A 26,430-nucleotide genomic window follows, 5' to 3' on the forward strand; every position below is an offset into this window, starting at 1 on the left:
CTCAGCTCCTGATGGGAACTCCTCCCCTTCACACAGCGGACGGTTCTGTAATCATTAGAGACGCCGGCCGCTGCAGATTAGATGCTTTTAAAGATTTATAATTACCCTTAGAGTGCCATTCCATGTTGAACGTGTGGGTGTGTCACACACACACACGTCCACTATCACATGCTTCCCTGCAGTCAATCAGGGAGCACCTTAGGCTATATATACCTTTTTTGTCAATTTCTCTGTGCCCAGTTGTGGTATCCATTGTGGTTGTCCAAGAGCGCGTTTCTAGTATTGATTCTAGTGTAATTTGACCTTGGCTATCCTTCTGACTATCCGATCTCTGTATTCCTTGAAAAAATATCTGACATATTTGAAAAATATCCTGGATGAAGCATTCTCATTGTCATTGATCTGTAAAGATGAATATATTTTTTTGTTCATAAAAAGTCCTGTGATTGCTACATTCTACTAACTACCAAAAGTACGTAAACAACAGTCTGTACTCACTGGCAGACCAATTGTCTCGTGCAGATCTAATTTAACTCAGACTGTGAGTGTTTATGTAGATCAGATTCTGAGAAAAACAGTAATTGAGCTTCCCTCATATCTGAGAGACACCAAACAAATACTTTAGATGGTATGCAACTTCCTGATAATGCTATCTTGTGTAGTCTGGATGTAGAGAGCTTATATAACTCGATTCCACACAAAGTGGGTCTGGAACATTTGAAAGCTTTTTTAGATACATGTCCAGCAGCATCACATAGACATAACAAATTTTGTTCAGGAATTGATGCGTTTTATCTTTACGCATAATTATTTCCTTTTTCAAGGGGAATACTACCACCAGGTGAGAGGGACAGCTATGGGGATGGCTTGTGCACCATCATGTGCCAACCTCTACCTTGGTTGGTGGGAAAAGACAACTGTGTTTTGGACTAACCTTGAGAGGTACATCAGACATGTCAGACTTTGGAAAAGATATATTGATGATATCTTAATAGTCTGGACTGATACCTTTGAACTCTTTAAAGAATTTGTTGAGATACTCAATCACAATAACATTAATCTGAGACTTACCTTTGAAATAGGTGGGAGAAAGATTAATTTCCTAGACATTACTATAATGATTATGGATGAGGGATGTATATAAACTACACTCTTTTGGAAACCTACATCAACCCACAATTTTCTAAACTGGGACAGTTACCATCTACTGGCCCTTAAAAAGGGCATACCCATGGGTCAATACTTGCGCCTTCGATGCAATTGTGCCACATTAGAAGATTTTAAACAGAAGGCAAAGATACTCAAAGACCAGTTTAGAAGTAAGGATTATCCGAATAGATGCATGAAGGTGGCATATAAACGTGCACTTCTAACTGACCGTAAAGAACTTTTGATAGAAAATACATCTAAGGAACCCACACTGGAGATCATTAGATGCATAGGGAATTTTTACGCTAGCTGGCATTCAACAATAAATATCTTGGGAAGATTCTGGCCCCTATTGCATACATAAAGTGGTAACTCCCCATGTCTCAGATACAGCAAGAAGAAGACAGAATATCAGTGATATTTTAGTTCCAAACCACCTCAGAACCACTCCTCCTAGACAAACATGGCTTAAGTCCCCTGTGTTGGGTACCTACCAATGCAGTAGGTGCAAAGCCTGCAAGTTTATATTACGACCATCATACTCCACAAATAATCATGAATTCAATGCAATAACTGTCAATCAAAAAGATTGGTATACCTTCTTACATGTTCATGTAAGAAACTATATGTAGGTAAAACCTCTTGTAACTTCAAATTTAGGATTCACGAACATGTGAATTCAGTAAACCCAAGGAGACTGGTTGATACTCCTGTTTCAAATTTTCTGAAACTGCACCATGGAGGTTCCTCAGAGGGAATTCGGTTCTCTGGCATTGAAAATGGGGGGACCTAGACAAGAAACTCCTCCAAAGAGAGAGTTTTGGGATATACATACTTAAGACCCTATCACCTCTGGGTCTTAACAAGGGCTTCTCATATACATCATTTATCTCTGAATGATTGATATAGATCATCTCTCATGGCCGATACAGTTGTATATAATGTAAATAGTAGTTATAGTTGTTTATTTATTGTATTTACTTAACATATTTATGGAGCATATTTATGGACTACAGGTAGTCTATCTTGTCTAGTATATTACTATAATCTATTATGTATTCACATGGACAAATGGATATTTGACCTTTGACATACCATCAGACTATTAATACATAATGGAGATTGAACTCGATTGTAATAATACCCTTTGTCCCCATGTATATATCATTTTATTCGTCATCAACCAATAATCACTATAATGGATTGCCTGGCACCCCGACTGGGTACCCCCATTGATGAATGCTTCTAGTACTTTCCAAGGGCTCCAAGCACTCCACTAGACACCATTATCACTGCAGACCCCACAAACCGCCGCAGCTTGGTTGGGTGTCGCCGTCTTCCACCTACTCTGGACCCAAGACCAGGATCCAGCTTCCAGTAGGTAGACCTCTCTTAATCCAGAGAGCAGGAACAGGAACAAGCTCCTACAAGAGCTTAGTGATTATACTCTGGGGAGTATAGTGATTATAGCAATCCCCAGAGTGTAGGTAGTTCTCCAATCCCCCAAACATGAGCCGAAACTTCATGAAGTGTAGAACAAGTCTGAAGCTTTATTGGTACAGATTGGCGTATATACAATTCCTCAGGCCAGATGCACACCCCCTGGACCTGATGGAACACCACATTACAAACTATACAGACCAATAAGAACAGTATAACAATGTCTGACACTCTCACATACATTAAACAATCCCTCCCCTCTGCCTGTAATATATTTAAGGTAGTTAAGGCATAAACCTAATTATCCACAAGCAGAAAAAGCACACATTTATACAAAGTCTAGAAAACACCCCAGAACATAACATCCCCATCTTACATCCCCTAATAGCTCTGATCTGGGTGAAAAACATATCCAAAAATCACCCAGATCAGATCAGGAGTTCAGAAATTTTATGGAAGTCATATTTTTACCCAGGCGAACCCAGGATTTCATGCCCAAAACAGTTCCATAGATTCGTGGCTAAGTGCCGTTGGAGGACCGACCGGGAACCGCAAGGTTTTCATGCTGAAAATAGTTCCAGGGCATTCGCGGCTAAGTCCCCCTGATGTATATTCGCGGTTTTAGTCCATGCGAACAAGATGACCACTTAGACTGTTCGGGAGTTCGAAGAACCAATGTTTAAAGTATCAATAGGCACAATTAAGGTCTCTCAGCCAAAATACATTAAAGGGGCCATGGTCACAGGGTAAAAGGCTGGCCAGTAGTCCCCGCCAAGACCAAGTGGTGAAGTTGCTTTCGTCACAATCACTCTCTGTGGTGACCCAATAGAGATATTATACACTGTTACATATCGATGGATACCATACACACACTATAGAACATACATCTGTTTCATCTCCTCCCCTTAATTAGAATATACCTATATATTGGAGATATCTATTACATTTGATGGAGATGTATTTATAGCATACATTAATATAACTTGGTTGAAGCCATTATTTAAATATAGTATTGGGCTCAATGTAGTCCTTTTGATTGATATTTTTTACGATCTAACCTCTTAATATCTTCAAAATATAAGATATATGGCAGGTCGAAGGTTTCGTAATTTTGACTAGTATTAGGTCCATCTATTAACCTAATTAATAGAACCCTTGGCAGAGATAACACGCCCACTCTGATAAATATGGGAGAGTTTGGGTGATATGAGTGAAGGTCCGCAAAACAAGCTCCACCCACAAGCGGCTACTTGTTAATGAGTGTAGCTTGCTGAGATGGACGGGTACATCCACATAAGCGACCTGAATTCCACCTACTTACCTTCTATTGGAGAGGCCCGCAGCTTCGATGTGCAGGTAACTCCACCCTTGGTGCACCACGTGGTGCAGGACCACAGCGCTGCTCCCATCGAATCTGGCTATCCAATGGAAACAGGGCTCGGTGGATGGTAACATGTGAGCACGTAAGGTTAATTGAACTCAAGCGCCAGACACACCCACTCCTAGATATCCGGACATTCTATTGGCTGACCCCAGACGAACACATATCGGAATTGGGTATATAACAGAGATCAGGTCAATATACTGTTTTCTCCCTGACGAAGGTGCACCTTTTATAGAACACAAATGTGCGTTGGGCGCTTTTCTTCCTGGGTTATGGGCACTGGGCATGGCACTTCTGTTATTTTTAAGCACGTTTTGATTAACATGTTGATATAATTTTCTTTATATACGTTCTACTCCTACGTCTATCTAGCTAGTTTAACAGGGAGAGAGGCTATTTAATTGAATTATTGACGGCTTCCTTTTGCTGGCATTAGACCCTTCATTTTTCCTCTCTACCTATAGACTCTGATAGTATTCAATCTTCTGGGTATCCACTAGGATACAAGTGTATACCTTCTGACTACTTGATCCAGCTGACCCTTCATTTTTCCTCTCTACCTATAGACTCTGATAGTATTCAATCTTCTGGGTATCCACTAGGATATAAGTGTATACCTTCTGACTACTTGATCCAGCTGTTTGTTACCATTCATATCTGCTATGTTCTACTAGGTACGAGATTGATACCCTTAATTAGTATCGCTGGTGAACTGCTATATCAAGTATTTTTGGGGGGGAGAGGATATTAGTCTGTGTATTGGGCTACTAGTTCATTATTAAGATATACACTACACAGATCTACAGGATATATTTGACCAGGAGATATTTCACTATATAACACTAGATATATGACTAGCGGAAGTTCCTTTATACTGAGAGCCATATCTAATAAAGCTCATTTTTATATACATTTGAACTCTACCTGGACAAAATAATTCTGAGCTGTTATATATCTCTAACATAGGAGCATACATTATTAGGTGACTATTAGTATTATTATGATTTTTTTTTCCTCCTTTATATTATTATTTTCTCACCAGATGTAAATGTATACTTTATATCTACATAGTTACAGGCATTTTTCTATTGTATAGATATTATTATGACAACTACTTTCATCTCCAGGTGATACAGTGATTTCTAAACACTCTATGTGTTGGGATTCTATGTATCTATTTGTTTGTTCATTTTTGTCTAGATTATACTAGGGTTAAGCCCTGAGAGACCCCTGGAGTCTCGGTTTGGTGCTAAGGATAATTGGACCCACCTAGACGCTATCTTTTAGTTATAGTGTCACAGGCAGTACCTACTTTCCTCTATTTGTTTGTTTGCTCTAGAAAATAAATATGAAAGATTTCTGACAATCTATATACAATTTAGTTATATTTATAGTAATAAAATCCTGAAATAGATGTAGTGCTTCCATAACCATGATACTATGCACACATTTTGCCTTACATAAGTCGTCATCCCTTTGGATGTTTCCACATTTCTTTTGTTACAAAGTGGACTTAAAATATGTTGTTTTTTTAACTGGGATTTTTATTTGTCTCGCAATACAAGAATTCAATATAATATTTTTATCTGCTTCCATATGTCCTACACTATGATTTATCACTCCCTGCATACATCCAAACTTAGCTCAAAACCCAAATGGAATTGTAACCCTAATTTAAGAAATATGTATATGTAATATAAAATATACATATTGCTGATCCAAATATATCAGATAGATACATCTCATCTAAGTGTTGTGAAGACATAACCTTTAGACATACTTCATAATGTTTGTTATATATCACAACTATTACTTTATACAGTATATATGTACTTTTTTATTATTCATAACTACTGATGGATAGGATTGATCAATCTGGAGGCTAATATTTCAGTTGTCATTTCTTTTTTTTTTTTCAATCTTTCTTTTATTGAGGCAGGAGTTCAATGGGGTACAGAATAAAGAAGAGGGGATGCATGGTATTTGTACAGGATGGGATCAGGTTAACACAGTAGTACATCTCCTACGAATGGCTGCCTCATTTTATATTAAGCAAGCTTTCCAGAAAATTAATAACACGTATAATAATATTTGTTGCTAATCTATAGGTTTAAAGTACAAGCCATGAATCGTAGAGTTATACAGACTTAGGAAATATGCAACACTAGGCTATTGGTTAAGTAGAGTTTAAATGTTAGACAGGCTGAACCGTTGCATCTTGGTTACCTAAAGGCGCATAGTATTGATAATAAAACATAAAAAGTACAATTGAATTGCTAAAGCAAGCTGGCATTGTAGTATACATCCATCTGGTAGGCGGCGTTCGTAGATCAGCTAGGGCATGTTGACTAGCCTGTCAATCTAAGAAAAGGTCTGTCTAGTGGCATATGCTAGGTCGTTGGTAATCTATGTACTCAAGACATGAAATATGTCCACAGTGAAGGCTAAGCTTTTCTCCAAGAGTGTTATACATGCTAAACCAGCTAATCGGGTCAATATACGTAGCACTATACATGCTAAGGCTGGCCTAAGGGTTTGGTGGTGTTTTATTGGGATCTATGTAAGGCTGTCTGATGGTACCTTCCATCAATAATACCTGTAGAGGCGTTGTAATTAAGTCGAATAACCCAGACTGCCAGATAGGTGCCGTTAGCAATAAAAAGTATGTAAGTTGAACAATGTGAGTCGTGGCTGGTTATGGGTCTCTAATTAAGATTAACCACAGACTATTGTCAGCCCCGCCAATTCAATTAGCTATAACAGTATTAACTGCAGAAAACATTATGGTGCATGTGAAAGAAACCTTATGGGTAAAACCCTCCGGGAATGACAGTGTGTCTCTCTCGGCTACTTGGAGTTCAGTTGTCATTTCATCCTTTGTATGAGTTGCTAAGACTGTCATGTCTGATGACATAAAGAAAATCCTGATGTACTTTGTCTGGAAGATAGCTGTAGAAAGTGCAGGAGGGGTGTATTGGAAATATTATTTTTTATTTATTTATAAATTTATTTTTCTTGCAAGTCAAATGCCTATATGCACTAATTGAGATATTTTCATATTATTCATTTGTGTACTAACATGTCAGCATTTATCACATATACTAGAGCAGCGTTTCCCAATTGGTGTTCCGAGAACACAAATGGGTTTCCACCAAAATTTAGCAAAACAAAAAGGGTCGCGGGCGGCGAGGGAGCACTCTCCCCGGCTCAGCTTCCTCGCGCAAACAGCAGTGATACCAGAGCCAGAATCTGATGTAACTCCGGCATCACTAAGATGCACGCGAGGGAGCTGAGCAGGAAGATCACTGCTCCCCCACCGCCCACACTGTGCCGCACGCCAGCCACTCCCCACTGGACCCCAAGGACCACACACCCAGCACAGCAGCCCCACCGGACCACGCGGACATAGAGACTCCATGCCAGCACTCCAGCCGGGTGGAGTAAAATTTAAAAAAACTATATAATAAATTGCATTTGTTTCTGTTAGGGAGTTTGTATGTGTTTGTGTGTCTGTCAAAGAGTGTATGTGTGTCTGTCAAAGAGTGTATGTGTGTCTGTCAAAGAGTGTGTGTGTGTTTGTCAGTGAGAGTGTATGTGTGCTTGTCAGTGAGACTGCGAGTGTGTATGTGTTTGTCAGTGAGAATGTGTGTGTGGTTGTCAGTGAGAGTGTATATATGTTTGTATGTATGCCTGTCAAAGAATATGTGTGAGAGTGTATGTGTGTGTGTCTGTCAAAGAGTATGTGTGTCAGTGTGTGCATCGGTGTGTCAAGGTTTGTGTATGTGTCACTGTGTGTATCTGAGTGTGTGTGTATGTCAGTATGTGTGTATTGGTGTGTGGGTGTGTGTATGTGCCAAGGCCAGTGTTTATCAGTGTGTTTGTATATGCCTCTGTGTGTGTGTGTGTGTGTGTGTGTGTGTATATGACACTGTGTGTATGTGGCAATGTGTGTATCGGAATGTATGTATGTGCAGGGTGTGTATCTGTGGGTGCAAGTGTGTGTATATATGTCACTGTGTACCTAAATGTGTGTGTATGTCTCTCTGAGTGTGTGTATCTGTGTATCTGTGTGTGTGTCTGTGTGTCAGTGTGTATCTGTGTTTCTATGTGCCAGTGTGTGTATCTGTGTGTCAGCTATACACACACACACACACACACACACAGATACACACTGACACACATATACACACACCGGCACATACAAACACAGACACACACACTGTGACATAAAGATACACACCTTGACACACAGACACACACACACACAGAAACACTCAAGTTGTGTGTATCTATGTGTCAGTGTGTGCATCTGTGTGCCACTATGTGCCATTGTGTGTGTGTGTGTATCTGTGTGTCAGATTCATACACACTGACACACAGATACACACACTGGCACATACAAACACATACACACACACCTTGACACACAGACAAACACCGGCACATTAAAATAATGTAATGGGCGGGGGAAAGTGGGGGGAGTGGGGTTCACGATGCTAATACACTGTAAAAAGGGTTCCACGGGAAAAATTAATTGGGAACCCCTGTACTAGAGTATCATGTATAATTTTTTTCTTTTATGTTTATCTGAAAGTAGTTTATTTGTTGTTAAATATATGAGAGGTTGTTTTATTTTTAAGGTAATTTTCCTTTTTTTCGAAGTTCATTTTTTAAAATTTCATCAGGATTTGTCTTTCCTTCCTCCTACTGCAAATTTAATAGACAACTCTGATAGATTTGTCTCCTCCTTTTTTTATTTATCTAGTCAATAATATTCAAGTGGTCCTTTACATCTATAAAATTGAAAACATTACCATTAGAATGTTCAAAAATCAATTGTTCCTCACAAGTTCTAAATAATTCTTAACAAATCTCCAATTAGTTCAGCAATGTTCTGACACTTATATAAATATTAGCAATGCTGGATCATATTGTGTCTACCTTAAAGATTCTATAGTAATTTTCTCACCTGCTCAACCCATTTTTAATTGTTAGCTGGTTTCTGCAGGGTTTTCTTTGCACTTAAATACAGACATGTGACTTTCAATGCCCACTCCAGATAATGTATAAACATATTAAGTTGCAATGGTTTTGTTGTGGTCATAAACAGCCCACTGTAGTGGTTATGATGTGAGGAGTACTATGGCCCCCCTGTGTCGATCCTGATGATCATTTATTGTCTGAGAGCTTTAAGAGAATATTTTTAGCTATTCAGTGAGTTTCTTTGCATAGAAATATTCACCGAGATGATATGAGCCAGCACAGACCTTTAGCTCCAATCCAGGCCGATGACACACAAATATGCGGCCAGAGGTAGACATGCCCATCCGGCAGCAGAAGAGTTACAATTCGTATGTGTAGCGTATCATAATGAAAACGGCACATATAGACCCCAAGTAGCACAACCACTTCAAATCACTATAGTATACATGGTACTTGGAGTTACCCTTTAAGCCAGGGGTTCTCAACCCAGTCCTCAAGGACCCCCTACTAGTCCAGGATTTAGGGATTACCTGGGCGTGTCTAAGGTGTTTAGAAAAAGAAAAGAACCCAATGTTCTATCCATAAACAAGGTTTGTTATCTAAACCAACTGATTTCAGCTTCAATAGTAATTATTTGTGTGGAATTCTGCCTTAGCAAAATCCAAGTAGATTGCATCCACATTTGGATCTATATATTTAATGTATATATTGCTGGTGGGTTTCTTATTACAAAATGCATTACTTGTATTTATGTAACACAATATATATATATATATATCTCAACTACATTTTAACATAACTTTATGGGTGATCAACTAATTATTTATATTTACAGATTTTATATATATATTTGCTGGTATACTTATTTATACTACAATTATAAATGTACTGTATTTATACAACATATGTTTGAAATGTAACAACAACATCTATTTCACCAATACAATATTATGAGAGTTTTTAATATTTTTACAAATATATTTCTATAATTTTTTCCTAATGATAACTTGGTGTTGTTAGATAAATGTTTCTTTTCCCCCCAACTTCTCTCACATTTTCCTTTTTATTGTTATTATGGTTTAATTTCTAGATTGCTTTTGTACATATTTTCATTTGAAGGAGGGTGTGATTCGTATATTCATTAATTGCACCTTAATATCCAGTATTTAAATTGTGATTTACTTTCAAAATATACCTTTTAAGTGGACTTTTTGACATATTATATTTATATAAAGAAATTAGGTGATTTAAAAAAGACAACTATGTAACCTATTTAACGCCTAATTAGACTGAATGGGAAGATGTCATAAATGTATTGTCTCCATTCTGTGTGTAGAGGCATTGCCTAGTTTGGCTGCAGATTCAACTTTGGAATTTTCAAATTGAGGGTAACTTGTGCAAAAAACATTTCTCATGGAAAGCATGGTAGAATAAGGACATGTTTAAATTTCCCTTCAAAACAGTTACTTTGTCTTGCAATCTTTTTACATTTGCTCTTTATATGAAATGCAAGAAACATATAATAACATCCCTAGATCCTTCTTTCTTTCTTCATTTTAGATTGTGAGTTCAATGATAACTCTCCATTAAAGTATCTATATTTCCCACATTGTCCGTTAGTGGAAATAAGAATTTAATAAGATATGCTTTTAGATTGATACTTTTTTTACTTATTCTGATATGGCTCTCGCTTTAATATTATTCCTTCCTGATCTGTCTTCTAGATGTTTTATTTTGTCTCTAGGGTTCCTATTTCTGTTCCAGGGCATGTGTATTAGCTTCTTGAAATATTATTTCCTGTTTTGTTGAATTCATTTCTCTCTCAATAGTGGTAATTCAGCTGTTCATTTGTAAAATTTCATACCTCCAATCTGCTGTGCTCTCTTTTCATTAGTCTGTATTTCTGCACGAAGAATGTGTTGAAAAATTCAGCAATAATAAATAATGTTCGTATTGTACCCTCTACTGACTATTTGTGGAATTCTTGAGGCAAGACACAAAATAACAAAATCCCCTTGATGTGGGAATATAGTGCTCCTTCAGTTTATAACATATTCAATTTGTGTTTGTGAGGGGATACATTTTGACAGCATTTTAGTTATGTGGTCTCAATATTACTTGGTTATCTTTGTTGGCCATATTTGAACATATATGTTTTCGCTTGTTATTTATATATCTATGTGGTCATTTTTTCCCCCTTTTTGTTAATATCAGTGTGCACAGTGTGCAGTGTGATGGTACTTTCACAGGATAAAAAGTCTATAGTATATCAAATAAGGCAAGTAAGAAAATGGCAAATAGTGTTATACTTCTATAGTCATTAATTGCCTTTATTAGAATGTATGACAAGCCACGTTCCCTTTCATTAATTCAAACCAAGCTGCAATGCAGCTAAAAATCAAATGGACAAATAGAAGGACAGCACTCAAAGTTATATAGTAACATTTCTTGAGTGATAAACTCTAATATACATAACATTTATCTGATATAGGCATTTTAGTAAGCAGGAGCCTTCCATTTTGATCTATGTAGTCTGAACTGTTTAAAATAATTAACTCAGCACGTTAAGGGTTAAACTAGCCGTGGAATTACCGCTGGTGCAGTTGGTGCAGCTGCAACGGAGCCCGCATGCTGAGGGAGCCCATCAGATGGCGCATGCAGTTAGGACCATCCAATGGTAATGTTTTGTCAGGGGCCCAGTCTTGTACTGTGGTGTCTTAGCATTTAATGGCAGCCTGGGAAGAAGTGACTGGCTTTCATCTAACAGAGCCACATTGGAATGAGAAAGGACAGAGAGGAGGAGGCAGAGAGTGGGAGACCCAGCTCCTAACTCTTAACAGCCTCAGCCAGCTGAAGCCAAAAGGTAGGAAATAGTAGGGTGTGTGTTATTGTATGCATCTGTGCATCTGCTTATGTCAGTGTGTGTATCTTTGTGTTTGTGTATCTGTATGTATGTTAGTGTGTGTGTCTGTGTATCCTCATGGGTGTATCTGTGTGTCTGTGTATATGTGTATGTGTGTCTGTATATCTGCATGTGTATCATTGAGTGCCCCTATTTATCTGTGAATGTGTATCGGTATATGTGTCAGTGTTTATATCTGTATAAATGTCACTGTGTATTTCTGTGTGTATATCCATGTATATGTTTGTCATTGTGTATATCTCTGTGCCTGTGTATCTGCATTTAGGTCTGTTTGTGTGTCTGTGTATCTGTATTTGTGTTAGTGTGTGTCTGTGTATCTACATGTGTCAGTGTATATAGCTCCTGTACTCCGACCGAGTGCTTCCACCCAGTCAACATCCTAGCCGCTTGCCGGGACCCTGGAATTCTTCAGCCCCAGTCACCAAAGCTTGGGGTTTCTCTGGAGCACTTTCCTTCCAGGCAGGTATTTTTCCCTCTGTATATTCCTTTGCAGCTCTTCTTATAATAATTGCTCCTGTCTTTACAAAGACACTTGAAGCTGTCATGCTTAGCTCTCTTGGTTTGCTCCTGGACTAGAAGGATTGTGCAGCCAGCCAACAGGTTCAAAGACTTTGCCTTTGGGAACTTGTCCTTAAACATGCGATGGCAAACATTTAGAAATACAAATACATAGAACATTAGCAAATGAGCAATTAAAGTTACTGCATTAATTATATAATACAAATATAATTTCCAAACACAATAAAAACAATAATATATTAATTTAACTACTTATTTTGTTGCTCTCATTTGCATACCAGTCTTATGCAAATGTATACACTTCTAGTCAGTCAGCATAGGGTACTGTAGAGTTATCAAAGCAACAATTTATAATTTGTACATTGACTGCTACTGTCACACACCTCTTTCAGGTACCCCTGGGACCAGGTCCATAGTCTGTGGCCTTCAAGCCTCTCCAAAATGCCATGGCATCAGAGCATCTGTCACAATATCTATACGCCTATGTACCTTCATGTGTGTCTGTGTATCTGCATGTGTTTCAGTTTCTGCCCTTGTGTGTATGTGTGTTTCTGTGTATCTGCATGTCTGTACCAATGTATATGTATGTGTGTCAGTGCTTGTATCTGTATGTGTGTCAGTTGGTGTATCTATATATTATTACATGTGTGTCTGTGTGTCTGTGTGTGCAGTTGTGTGTCTGAGTGTTTGTATCTGTCTGTGTGTCTTTGTGTGTAGGTCATTGTGTATGTATATGTCTATGTATGCTTTTAAAAGCCAACACTACACTCATATACACCCCTGCATTAAAACAACAACACTACAAACAGACACACTCCTACATTCAAAGGCAAATATCACACAAATAAATCACTGCTTCCACATGGCAACAATATATAAAAACACACATGCAACATTAGACACAAATGTACACACCACACACTTGAAACAACTTTGAGTGGGACATACAAGGTTACCAATATACAGTTGCTAGAAGTTTATGGGTTCTTTTGATAACTGTTACACAGTTACATAGGCTGAAAAGAGACATGTGTTCATCAAGTTCAGCCTTCCTCAGCCTTCAAAAAAAAAAACAAAAAACAGTTTTAAGCACTTTACATTTTGTAACAAACTAGGAAAAAAGTTCCTTCTTGACCCCTGAATGGCAGTCAGATTTATCCTTGTATCAAGAAACTATTACCCTACAGTTTAACAATCATATCATTGCATATTATATTTTTGCAAGTATGCATCTAGTTGCTGTTTAAACATCTGTACAGACTCTGATAAAATTATTTCTTCAGGCAGAGCGTTCCACATCCTTCCTATGGTAAAAGAAAACCTTTCCTTTGCCTTAGACTAAATCTTCTTTCTTTCAAGTCTAAACACATGACCTTATGTCCTATGTATAGTCCTGTTTGTGAATAGATTTTTAGAAAGAAAATCCTATTTATTTAGTGTGTTGAGTGCAATGTGTGCTGTGCATGTGTGCAACCACTGTGCATTGTTTGTTAATGTCAAGCACAATAATGTTACAATAGTAAATTAACAAAGCACCAGCCCATTTTGCAACATAAATACCTATTTTTTCTAAATAAAGTTTTGTTAGTTTACACAATACACATTCATATACCATTTTTTTTTGTACAAGGAAAGATAAACCCACCATCATCAATAGCACTTACTAATTCCAATGCATAATTGTATAAGAGTAGGAAAAGTGGCCATGTATCCCAAATAACAATCAGCAGTAGTGCAATGGCTCCTAAGAGTTTGAAAACTTTGTCCATGAGGAATGATGATACCATTGTTGCAGCCTAATCTCAAGAAGAAATGTAGGAAGGGTAGAGGAAGGCAGTAGACCATAGTATATGAGAGTCTGAACACCACTTTCCCTTAATAACTGCTGCCTTCACCACCATTGCTGCTGCCCCATCACTATTACAAGTAATGGTAGATAAGAACCATTTGTTCAATCTACTCTGCCCAATTTTCTAATACTTTCATTAGTCCCTGGCCTTATCTTATATCTAGGATAGCCTTATGACTATTCCACGCATGACTATTCCACGCATGCTTAAACTCCCTCACTGTGTTAACCTCTACCACTTTAGCTGGAAGACTATTCCGTGCATCCAATACCCTCTAGGTAAAGTAATACTTTACTGAGTAATTTACCACTCTAATTTAAGACTATGTTGATGTATAGTGATGTCGCGAACATAACATTTTCGGTTCGCGAACGGCAAACGCGAACTTCCGCAAACGTTCGCGAACCAGCGAACCGGGCGAACCGCCATAGACTTCAATGGGCAGGCACATTTTAAAACCCACAGGGACTCTTTCTGGCCACAATAGTGATGGAAAAGTTTTTTCAAGGGGACTAACACCTGGACTGTGGCATGCCGGAGGGGGATCCATGGGCAAAACTACCATGGAAAGTTACACAGTTGATGCAGAGTCTGGTTTTAATCCATCAAGGGCATAAATCACCTAACATTCCTAAATCACAATGGATATGGATTGACACCTGACATATGACATATTGACACCTTGACATGTGGATTGACACCTGTCCTCAGAGACCCTGATACACACTGACACAGAACAGAATAGGGACTGTTCCTCCTACATAAGGTCACTTGGCAGATATGGATTGACACATATCCTAAGGATCCCTGATACACACTGACACAGAGCAGAATAGGGACTGTTCCCCCTACATAGGGTCACTTGGCAGATATGGATTGACACCTATCCTAAGGATCCCTGATACACACTGACACAGAGCAGAATAGGGACTGTTCCCCCTACATAGGGTCACTTGGCAGATATGGATTGACACCTATCCTAAGGATCCCTGATACACACTGACACAGAGCAGAATAGGGACTGTTCCCCCTACATAGGGTCACTTGGCAGATATGGATTGACACCTGTCCTCAGGGACCCTGATACACACTGGGGGGGGGGCACCTACTGTCCTCCCCCCGCCCCTACCCCTGCGTGGTGCATGGGGGCCATAAAAATAATGAGGGGGGACCTACTGTCCTCCTCCCCGGCCCCCAACCCTACGCGGTGGGTGGAGTCCATAAAAATAATGAGGGGGGGACCTACTGTCCTCCCCCCTGGCCCCCACCCCTGCACAGTTGGTGGGGGGCATGAAAATAATGAGGGGGAGGACCTACTGTCCTCCCCCCTGCCCCCACACCTGAGCGGTGAGTGGGGGCCCTAAAAAAACAATAAGGGGGGACCTACTGTGTCCCCTCCAGCCCCCACCCCTGAGTGGTGGGTGGGGCCCTAAATAACCCCCCAATCAAAGGTGACTAGGGGTCCCCAAGCCCCTAGTCACCCACCCCCCCACCCCAAAATAAGTTACCCCCTATCTACCCCCCTCACCCTAAAAAATAGCGAGGGGGGAATAAAATAACTAACCTGCAAAGAAAAATTCAACTTACCATTTGACGTCTTCTTTTTTCTAAAATCTTATTTTTTCAGCCCCAAAAAAGGCCAAATAAAAAGCCATAAGATCCGACGCAATTTAAAAAAAATAAAATTAAAAAAAAAAATCCATCTTCACCCATGGAGGGCTCCGCGCAGACTGAGCCCTGCAGGGCGGGGGAAGGCTTATAAAGCCTTGCCACGCCCTGCAATTAGGCTAAGAATACTAGAGACTGTTCCCCCTACATAAGGTCACTTGGCAGATATGGATGGACACCTATCCTAAGGATCCCTGAAACACACTGACACAGAGCAGAATAGAGACTGTTCCCTCTACATAGGGTCACTTGGCAGATATGGATTGACACCTATCCTAAGGATCCCTGATACACACTGACACAGAGCAGAATAGGGACTGTTCCCCCCTACATAGGGTCACTTGGCAGATATGGATTGACAACTATCCTAAGGATCCCTGAAACACACTGACACAGAGCAGAATAGAGACTGTTCCCCCTACATAGGGTCACTTGGCAGATATGACGTGGTCGTGGGAGGAGGATGATGACTTTCACCTCTTCCCCTGTTAGATTCCCGTTGTGCTGTGACATCACCTTTATACGCTGTGTAAAGCATACTTTTTAATTTATTTTGCAAATGCTGCATCCTTTCCAACTTGTAATTCGGTAACATTTCCGCCACTGTCTGCTTATACCGGGGGTCTAGTAGCGTGGACACCCAGTACAGGTCGTTCTCCTTCAGCCTTCTTATACGAGGGTCCTTCAAAAGGCACGACAGCATGGAAGACCCCATTTGCACAAGGTTGGATACCGAGCTACTCATTTCCCATTCATCCTCCTCACACAGAGCAGAATAGGGACTGTTCCCCCTACATAGGGTCACTTGGCAGATATGGATTGACACCTGTCCTCAGTGACCATGATACACATTGACACAGAGCAGAATAGAGACTGTTACCCCTAGATAGGGTCACTTGGCAGATATGGATTGACACCTATCCTAAGGATCCCAGAAACACACTGACACAGAGCAGACTAGAGACTGTTCCCCCTATATAGGATCACTTGGCAGATATGGATTGACACCTATCCTAAGGGTCCCTGAAACAGAGCAGAATAGAGACTGTTCCCCCTACATAGGGTCACTTGGCAGATATGGATTGACACCTATCCTAAGGATCCCTGACACACACTGACACAGAGCAGAATTGGGACTGTTCCCCCTACATAGGGTCACTTGGCAGATATGGATTGACACCTATCCTAAGGATCCCTGAAACACACTGATACAGAGCAGAATAGAGACTGTTCCCCCTACATAGGGTCACTTCGCAGATATGGATTGACACCTATCCTAAGGATCCCTGAAACACACTGACACAGAGCAGAATAGAGACTGTTCCCCCTACATAGGGTCACTTGGCAGATATGGATTGACACCTATCCTAAGGATCCCTGATACACACTGACACAGAGCAGAATAGAGACTGTTCCCCCTACATAGGGTCACTTGTCAGATATGGATTGACACCTATCCTAAGGATCCCTGAAACACACTGACACAGAGCAGAATAGAGACTGTTCCCCCTACATAAGGTCACTTGACAGATATGGATTGACACATATCATAAGGATCCCTGAAACACACTGACACAGAGCAGAATAGAGACTGTTCCTCCTACAAAGGGTCACTTGGCAGATATGGATTGACACCTGTCCTCAGAGACCATGGTACACATTGACACAGAGGAGAATAGAGACTGTTCCCCCTACATAGTGTCACTTGGCAGATATGGATTGACACCTGTCCTCAGAGACCATGATACATACTGAAACAGAGCAGGATAGAGACTGTTCCCCCTACATAGGGTCACTTGGCAGATATGGATTGACACCTGTCCTCAGAGACCATGATACACATTGACACAGAGGAGAATAGAGACTGTTCCCCCTACATAGTGTCACTTGGCAGATATGGATTGACACCTGTCCTCAGAGACCATGATACATACTGAAACAGAGCAGAATAGAGACTGTTCCCCCTGCATGTGGTCACTTGGCAGATATGGATTAACACCTGTCCTCAGAGACCATGATACACACTGACACAGAGCAGAATAGGGATGTGGAATAGCACCTGGGGAGCTGGGGTTGCCGTTGATGTGGAGCAAGACGCAGCAGCAGAAGAGGACTCAGCCGAGGAGGTTATGGAAGAGGATGGAGTAGGAGGAGTAGAGGAGGTGGCAGCAGGCCTGCCTGCAAGTCGTGGCAGTGTCACCAACTCCTCTGCAGAGCCACGCATTCCATGCTTGGCAGCCATCAGCAGGTTTACCCAATGCGCAGTTTAGGTGATATACCTGCCCTGACCATGCTTTGCAGACCAGGTATCAGTGGTCAGATGGACCCTTGCCCCAACACTGTGTGCCAGACATGCCATTTCTTTCTTTTGCACAATCAAGTACAGGTTGGGGATTGCCTTTTTTGAAAAGAAATTTCGACTGGGTACCTTCCACTGTGGTGTCCCAATAGCTACAAATTTTTTGAACGCCTCAGACTCCACCAGCTTGTATGGTAAAAGCTGGCGGGCTAGGGGGGCGTGTCCTAACTACTGAAGCGAGAAGTCGCCATGCGTACGCCAAGCATACCGTACGCAACATGCAGGAGGCAGAGGGAATCCTGGGGCAACTGGGTCTCCCCCCAGACTCGCTACTCACATCGAAGCCTCCAACAAACTCCACGCTCCCTCCATATTGGGGCAACGCCGAGGCTCCAACATTTGTCCCTAGAAACCTAGCCGGGACATCATTTGCAACTTGAATGGAAAACGGGACTAACAGGTCAACCCTGCTTACAGAGACACACAGGTCATTGATCGTGTCAAGAGGAGGGGAACAACTTCAAAAATAGATTCCTGGCAAATTCTTAAAAAAAACGTGCAAACATGAATCCTGAAAGTATAGAAAGACAAAACCACAAGAAGAATTTTTTGAAGACGACAAATAGCTGTGTGATATAATGTAGAAACATTTTATTCACCAGATAAAAAGAAAACAACCGACTTTATACAGTTTTTGACAACTTTGCTAGTTTTGCATTGAATTTTTTAGCCAGTACTTCCTTTAGATATTGCACTGAATATAGTAAACTCTGTAGTATGTTACTTTTAGTTGCCAGAAAAGCTAAATAATAGTTTTCACATTTGGTAGATAGCTTGTGTGTGCTAATATTCATACTTGCATTTTGAATTTTAAGGCAGTATTTCTTTTTTATAAGCAGATTTTGAATTTTTTTTATCTTTTTAAACATATATTTTCTCAAGCCGCTTTGATAGATTAACATTTCTTTATTTTATTAATCAACGTGCTTAATCGTATTGGTGTACTAATATTCAGGTGTACTAATTTATATATCTAAAAATGTTTTACATAGTTTCTGATTTTAATTGCCATGTGTACCTTTCGTATGCCCATGTGAAACGTTTTACCATTTAGGGTGCGTTTAATCCGACTCGTTAATGTTAGTTATTCACTAAGCTTAGTGAAAAAATAGTTCGCTTAAAGATGTTTTCGATTCAAGTTCTTGTGCCCCATAGTTCAAATTAACACTTGCTGAGGTTGGCAGAGTACACGCTGAAGGCCTGACACCCGCTTGAAGGACACTGACTACTATTAGCTTACAGTGAAAAACTTTTTTGTTTTTTAACCCCTTAAGGACACATGACATGTGTGACATGTCATGATTCCCTTTTATTCCAGAAGTTTGGTCCTTAAGGGGTTAAAGGCACGCTATTGTGACACCAGATATGAGTGGCAAAAGCACTTGCTGAGGTTGGCAGAGTACACGCTGAAGGCCTGACACCGAGACGCTTGCAGACAACTAACTGCTATTAGCTTACAGTGAAAAACTTTCTTTCTTTGTAAAGGCACGCTATAGAGACACCAGATATGAGTGGCAAATGCACTTGCTGAGGTTGGCAGAGTACACGCTGAAGGCCTGACACCCGCTTTAAGGACACTGACTGCTATTAGCTTACAGTGAAAAACTTTCTTTCTTTGTAAAGGCACGCTATTGTGACACCAGATATGAGTGGCAAATGCACTTGCTGAGGTTGGCAGAGTACACGCTGAAGGCCTGACACCCAGACGCTTGCAGACAACTAACTGCTATAAGCTTACAGTGAAAAACTTTTTTTCTTTTTAAAGGCACACTATAGTCACACCAGATATGAGTGGCAAATGCACTTGCTGAGGTTGGCAGAGTATACGCTGAAGGCCTGACACCCAGACGCTTGCAGACAACTAACTGCTATTAGCTTACAGTGAAAAACGTTTTTTTCTTTTTAAAGGCACACTATTGTGACACCAGATATGAGTGTCAAATGCACTTGCTGAGGTTGGCAGAGTACACGCTGAAGGCCTGACACCCAGACGCTTGCAGACAACTAACTACTATAAGCTTACAGTGAAAAACGTTTTTTCTTTTTAAAGGCACACTATAGTCACACCAGATATGAGTGGCAAATGCACTTGCTGAGGTTGGCAGAGTACATGCTGAAGGCCTGACACCCGCTTGAAGACAACTAACTGCTATTCAATCTATAACAGTGAAAAAAGTTTTGTTTTTAAATGTCAAGCTTAAGCTATTGTGACACCATATATGAGTGGTGGCACAGGGCAAGTGGGCACAGGATCCACTGTGAGCCTGACACAGAAGCTGGCAGACAACTAACTGCTATTCAATCTATTAGAGTGAAAAAAAAAGTATTTTTAAATGTCAAGCTTAAGCTATTGTGACACCACATGAGTGGTGGCACTGGGCAAGTGGGCACAGTATCCACTGTGAGCCTGACACAGAAGCTGGCAGGCAGGCAACTGCAATTAGAAAAAAAAAGCAGACTGATGTTCTAGCCCTAAAAAGGGCTTTTTGGGGTGCTGTTCTTACAGCAGAGATCAGATGAGATGTAGTGGACACTGAATACCCTAGCCTAGCTATCAATTTCCCTATCTAATGAGCAGCAGCTACACTTTCCCTCCTCTCACTAAGAATGCAGCTTCAGAATGAATCTAAAATGGATGCTGGGGGGGAGGTGGGAGGGTCTGGAAGGGAGGGCACAAGGTCAAAGTTTGCTCAATGATGACGAATAGGGGGCAGATCGAACCGCGCATGTGTTCGCCCGCCGCGGCGAACGCGAACACGCTATGTTCGCTGGGAACTATTCGCCAGCGAACAGTTCGGTACATCACTAGTGCAGACTTTAGAATCGCCTTTTACAACAGAAACACTTGTGATGCCAGCTGCATCTGCTACGACTGGCAATATCTCACCCACTATTATTTTTACCATAACGACCACTACAACCACCGTCAATACCACCACCATGAATTTCACTTGTACCTTCACAATTTTCAATAGCATTAAGCAACCAAGTGCTGAAGTAGAGGATACTGTTATGACAGTTTCCACTGCCACCAAAGCAGGTCCATGGGTGCTGAATTTAAGGTCACAACCTACCACCACAATCTTCTCCACTACTACCACCACTCTGATTCTTTGATTTAGAACAGTTTTACTGATTTGTGATTTTTTTTATTTACTCTCTAGTTAGTGACGTATTATTTGTTTTGTTGTAAGCATACTGCTTGTGCTTTGGTACTTGCAAACTTCTTACTTCAGCAATATACACAATGTGAACTCTGCCTGTCCTAACATGGTTATTTACTAAAGTAAGAATTACTGTGAATTTACACTGACTTCAAAATTAATATTAAATCTAAGGTCAAAGTAGTCAAACTCGAAAAATGTGTCCAGCCCTCATGATGTATTGGCTGTTGATGAACATCTGCTGGAGTTAGATTTGACATCCTCACTGACCCAATTGATTGTGGATTTAGTTAAGGTGGCTCTGTATGAGAACTACTTTAGCTATAGTAAGTTGTTTTACAGAGAACTGAGGGTTACTGCGATGGGTGAATGGGGGCCCAGCATATGATAGCTTACAATTACCTGGTTCATGTGGACTAATCAGGAGAATTCGTATTTGATGTTGTAAAAGAACGAACCGGACTACCGAATACCGGACCACCCGGCTGGTAATTAAGTGATATTTTACCTACCAGCTTTATATCAGCCGTTCGCATGGTTCAGCACGAATCCTTTGTGTTAAACATAGGTGGCCGCCATTTCGGGACTTTACACGTGTTCGCGGCCATTTTGCACACAAACAGCGGTGTTTGTCAGCAATCCTCTGGAACTAAAAACAGATACGCGAACAGACGAACACCGCTGAGACCTCCATAGCACTGGGGATTCGTGCCAAAACTACCGAACACCCTGCTGTTCAGTAGAAAGACTTAATAGACTATGGGGATTCTAGCGACCATCAAGAATCGAATGGATGGCAAGATTTTCTTGCCTTTTTACCGCACGAACGAGGACCGACCGCAAGGCCAAAACTTATGGAACTATTTTTGGCTAGTAGGTCTGTGCGGTCGGTCAAAACTTTGGAGCTCCATAACTCCCGAACCGTTTATCCGAATGGGCTGATTTTTAAATATGTGTTTTCCCTAGACTAGGGCTATCTGGGGATACTGAATTTAGGGATGTACCCCAAGTATTTGGGGTACATCCAAAACTCGGGTAAAAATGTGTGTATAATAATTACGTTAATTGTTTATCTGAGGGGAGGGAATGTGTGGGTTGTACTGTTATTTGATTGGTTATTTTATACCTCCCCCTGGGTGTGTTCTGTATGTGCACAACTGTAATAAAAACCAGGCTGGGTGTACCAGCACTCAGTTCTTCTTGACCCTTCAAAACGTAGCCTCTTCTCGTTCTTGGAAGGGGATTGTATTGGATTATTACCTTTCCTTTTTCTAAAGCTGAACCTGACTCTCCCCCTGGATCTTGTGGATGGGATTATACCAGCTCTATTACTACACATCGATTTGCCGGAGAAAAGGACGTCTCCGACGGCTGATACCCTCTCACTACCAGGGTAGACGTTACAACAGCCTTTTTAATTTTTATTTTTTAAACAATTGTGTATATACCTCGGCTCAATATAAGAACTTTGTGTCTTTGTGGGTATGATACATTGATGACATCTATTTTATTTGGAAAGGTTCATTTGAAGATTTGTTGGCATGCAAGTCATTTCTGGATGTGTTTACCCACAATTTATTTTAGATTGGAGTATGTACTTTTTAGATGACTGGTGGGGGTTTTGTTTTTGGTTTTCAAAACCAAATGACCGTAACTCCTATCTTTTTTTAAATTAATTTCATCCACCTTATTCTCAGTTGGCTAGAGCCAAATGTACTGTCAATGATGATGGGAAGTTTGAACTACAAGCTGAGAAAATGGTTACTAATTTTAGATTAAGGGGCTTCTTTAAATGTTGCTACACTGAGGAGACCCAAGATTAGGACTAAGGACATTGGACTACCATGTGTCAAAACATTTTCATTACATTGTAATCATATCAGGCACATCATTAGGAAACACTGGAATGTACTAAACTCTGATCCCAAACTGGATTTGTTCCATGATCCTTCCATTATGGCATACAAACAGTCAAGGAATCTGAGAGATTAATTGGTCCTGGTAGCTAACCCCTAGGATCTACCTCTGATGACAATTGGCTAACCAGGCTTAAAAGTATGTATAGGTATAGGCATTGTGTCAATTGCAATGTGATAATTCGATCTGACTCATTGTCACACCCCATGGACTGGTAAAATCTATACATTAAATAACCCCATATATTGTGAAACCATGCTTGTGGTATATTTACATAAGTGCCAATGAGGGTTAGCGTACGTTGTAGAGACAAGTAGCTCTCTAGCCGTACGCAGGTGAACATGTAATATACAGAATTGCAATCTACTGTTTGCAGTTGCTAAACATTTTGAATTATGTAAACATACTGTGGCCCAACAAAGACGCATACCCATATAACATGTACACATTCTAAAAGAGGTGGGAATTGGAAGAGAAAACTTGAACAACTTGAGATATACTGGATATCTGAACTGGTTACTTTATACCCTAGAGGTCTCAACACAGACAGGGATTTTTCTTGCTTATGTTGACCCTTTAATTAATATACTCTACCTCTGTCTTTTCTGGATTTTCAAGGTTCTGTACGACACTCCCCTTACTGTGACTATGTTTACCCCTGGCATGGAAGTCCAGCTTATACTGCTTCAGACAGCATCTAAATGATGAGTTCAGTGGTCTGCATAGTTAGCTTTAACATTATTCACTCATAACTCAGATTACAGACAGCATCATCCAGTTGATGAATGTTAACATTAGCAGAGTACCTTACCATGATAGCTTAATAACATCAGTGTGTGCTATCTGCATGTCTTGCTTGAATAAGAAGTGGTCTGAGCTACCACCAAACCCCTGGATAGTGTGCAGGGAGTGGGGCACTGCAGTAGGACACAGGGAGAGAAATGAGCTTTGCAGATGTTGCTCATGGATTCAGCAGCATGGACTTCTCTTAGTAAGGAGGCTAAAACCATTGTGATACTGTAATAAAAATATCTGTTTCTGAACTGGGGTCACAGTTACGCCATGGGACATTGCAATTCTATACATTTTTTCTTATTTCACATTCTGCTAACATGTTGGTAATCTACATAAGCAAACACATAAAAAGAGTCCTTAAATATCAATAGGATATTTTAAAAGTCCCATGCCTTTCACTTTGCCATATCTGATATATATTGTAAAAGTCATATTTGCCTTCTAGGCTAATTATCACAAGCTAATCAGAAAAGCTGTGAAGCAAGGCTTTCCATATCTTTACTTTACTAACCCTCTTTCAATGTTCCTTCAACAAGAAACACATACTATTTAGGGTTTTTCCCCCACTAAGTATAATTGCTTTCATTTGTTACTTGTGTTAAGCAATATAGCCACAATAATATTGTTGCATCTGTATTTCTATTTTATTTTTAACTTTTTTTAAATAAATATAATTTTTTTTTAAATACATTAAAATTGCAAAAACAGCCAGGACACTGCTTAATATAAGAAATAAGCCCTACACTCAAACTCCCACCACTCATGGACAGCAGCAATAGCTAGAATATTTACCCACTCAAACAAGACTAGTACAGTGGTGGCTAGTAACCCACGTTATTTAAATGTACATAGGGAATTGGAATAATGCACAAGTAACCAGTGGCGTACATACCAGGGTCGCAGGGGTTGCGGCTGCGACCGGGCCCGGCCCACCAGGGGGCCCGGCCGCCCCTGCGACCCTGTATGTACCCACTGGGCCAGCCTCTTCTCCTGGGGGGCCCAGGAGCCGGCCACCTCCGGGCCCCCCGAGGCTGGCCCTGCTTACACCCGGCAGGCAGTCAGGCTGGCCGGTGCGCGAGGGAGCACTGTCCCCTGAGTGCTCCCTCTTCAGCTCCCTCGCGCACCGCACTGATACCGGAGCCGGAAGATGACGTCATCTTCCGGCGCCGGCATCCCTACGCGGCGCGCGAGGGAGCTGAAGAGGGAGCACTCAGGGGACAGTGCTCCCTCGCGCACCGGCCAGCCTGACTGCCCGCCTAGGAGCCCAGCAGCACCACTGGACCCCAGGGAATCCCCTCAGCACTCCAAAAGGTAGGGAGGCTGGGGGGATTAAATAAAAAAAAACATGTGTGAGTGTGTGTGTGTGTGTGAGTGAGTGTGTGTGTTAGTGTGTGTGTGAGTGAGTGTGTGTGTGTGTGTGAGTGAGTGTGTGTGTGTGTGTGAGTGAGTGTGTGTGTGTGAGTGAGTGTGTGTGTGTGAGTGAGTGTTAGTGTGAGTGAGTGTTAGTGTGAGTGAGTGTTAGTGTGTGTGAGTGTTAGTGTGTGTGAGTGTTAGTGTGTGTGAGTGTTAGTGTGTGTGTTAGTGTGTGTGTGTGTGTGTGTTAGAGTGTGTGTGTGTGTTAGTGTGTGAGTGTGTGTGTGTGAGTGTGTGTGTGTGTGTGAGTGTGAGTGTTAGTGTGTTAGTGTTAGTGTGTTAGTGTGTTAGTGTTAGTGTGTTAGTGTTGGTGTGTTAGTGTTGGTGTGTGTGTTGGTGTTTGTGTTGGTGTTTGTGTTGGTGTTTGTGTCTGTCAGTGAGTGTGTTACTGTGTGTGTCTGTTACTGAGTGTGTTTGTGTGTGTGTGTTAGTGAGTCTGTTTGATGTCTGTTAGTGAGTGTGTGTTTGTCAGTGAGAGTGTATGTTTTGTAAGTGAGTGTGTATGTATGTCTGCCGCTGAGTGTGTCTCTATCAGTAAATGTGTGTGTCTGTTAGCTAGTGTGTATGCATTTGTTCATGAGAGTGTGTGTGTGTGTCTTCAGCACTTACCTTTTTTCCAGCGCTGGACTCCCATGGCGCTGGGGATCCCTCCGCCTCTCAGCTCCGAATGCGCATGCACGGCAAGAGCCGTGCACGCATTCAAACCGCCCATAGGAAAGCATTTCTCAATGCTTTCCTATGGACGTTCAGTGTCTTAAAATGGCGGAAGCGCCTCTAGCGACTGTCAGTGAGACAGCCACTAGAGGCTGGATTAACCCTCAGTGAAACATAACAGTTTCTCTGAAACTGCTATGCTTTCAGCTGCA

General features: G+C 40.9%; 1 protein-coding gene across 1 annotated transcript in view; it reads left to right on the top strand.

Moving 5' to 3' along the window:
- Positions 1-8,981, top strand: part of FSTL5 (follistatin like 5) — a 1,067,859-nt gene extending 1,058,878 nt beyond the window's left edge. The window contains exon 17 of the transcript XR_010091251.1: positions 8,969-8,981. The gene's annotated coding sequence lies outside the window, so the exon portion shown is untranslated. The remainder of the gene's footprint in view (positions 1-8,968) is intronic.
- Positions 8,982-26,430: the final 17,449 nt, after the last annotated feature.

Source organism: Pelobates fuscus, chromosome 6 (genome assembly GCF_036172605.1).
Source record: "Pelobates fuscus isolate aPelFus1 chromosome 6, aPelFus1.pri, whole genome shotgun sequence".
NCBI classification, from domain to species: domain Eukaryota; kingdom Metazoa; phylum Chordata; class Amphibia; order Anura; family Pelobatidae; genus Pelobates; species Pelobates fuscus.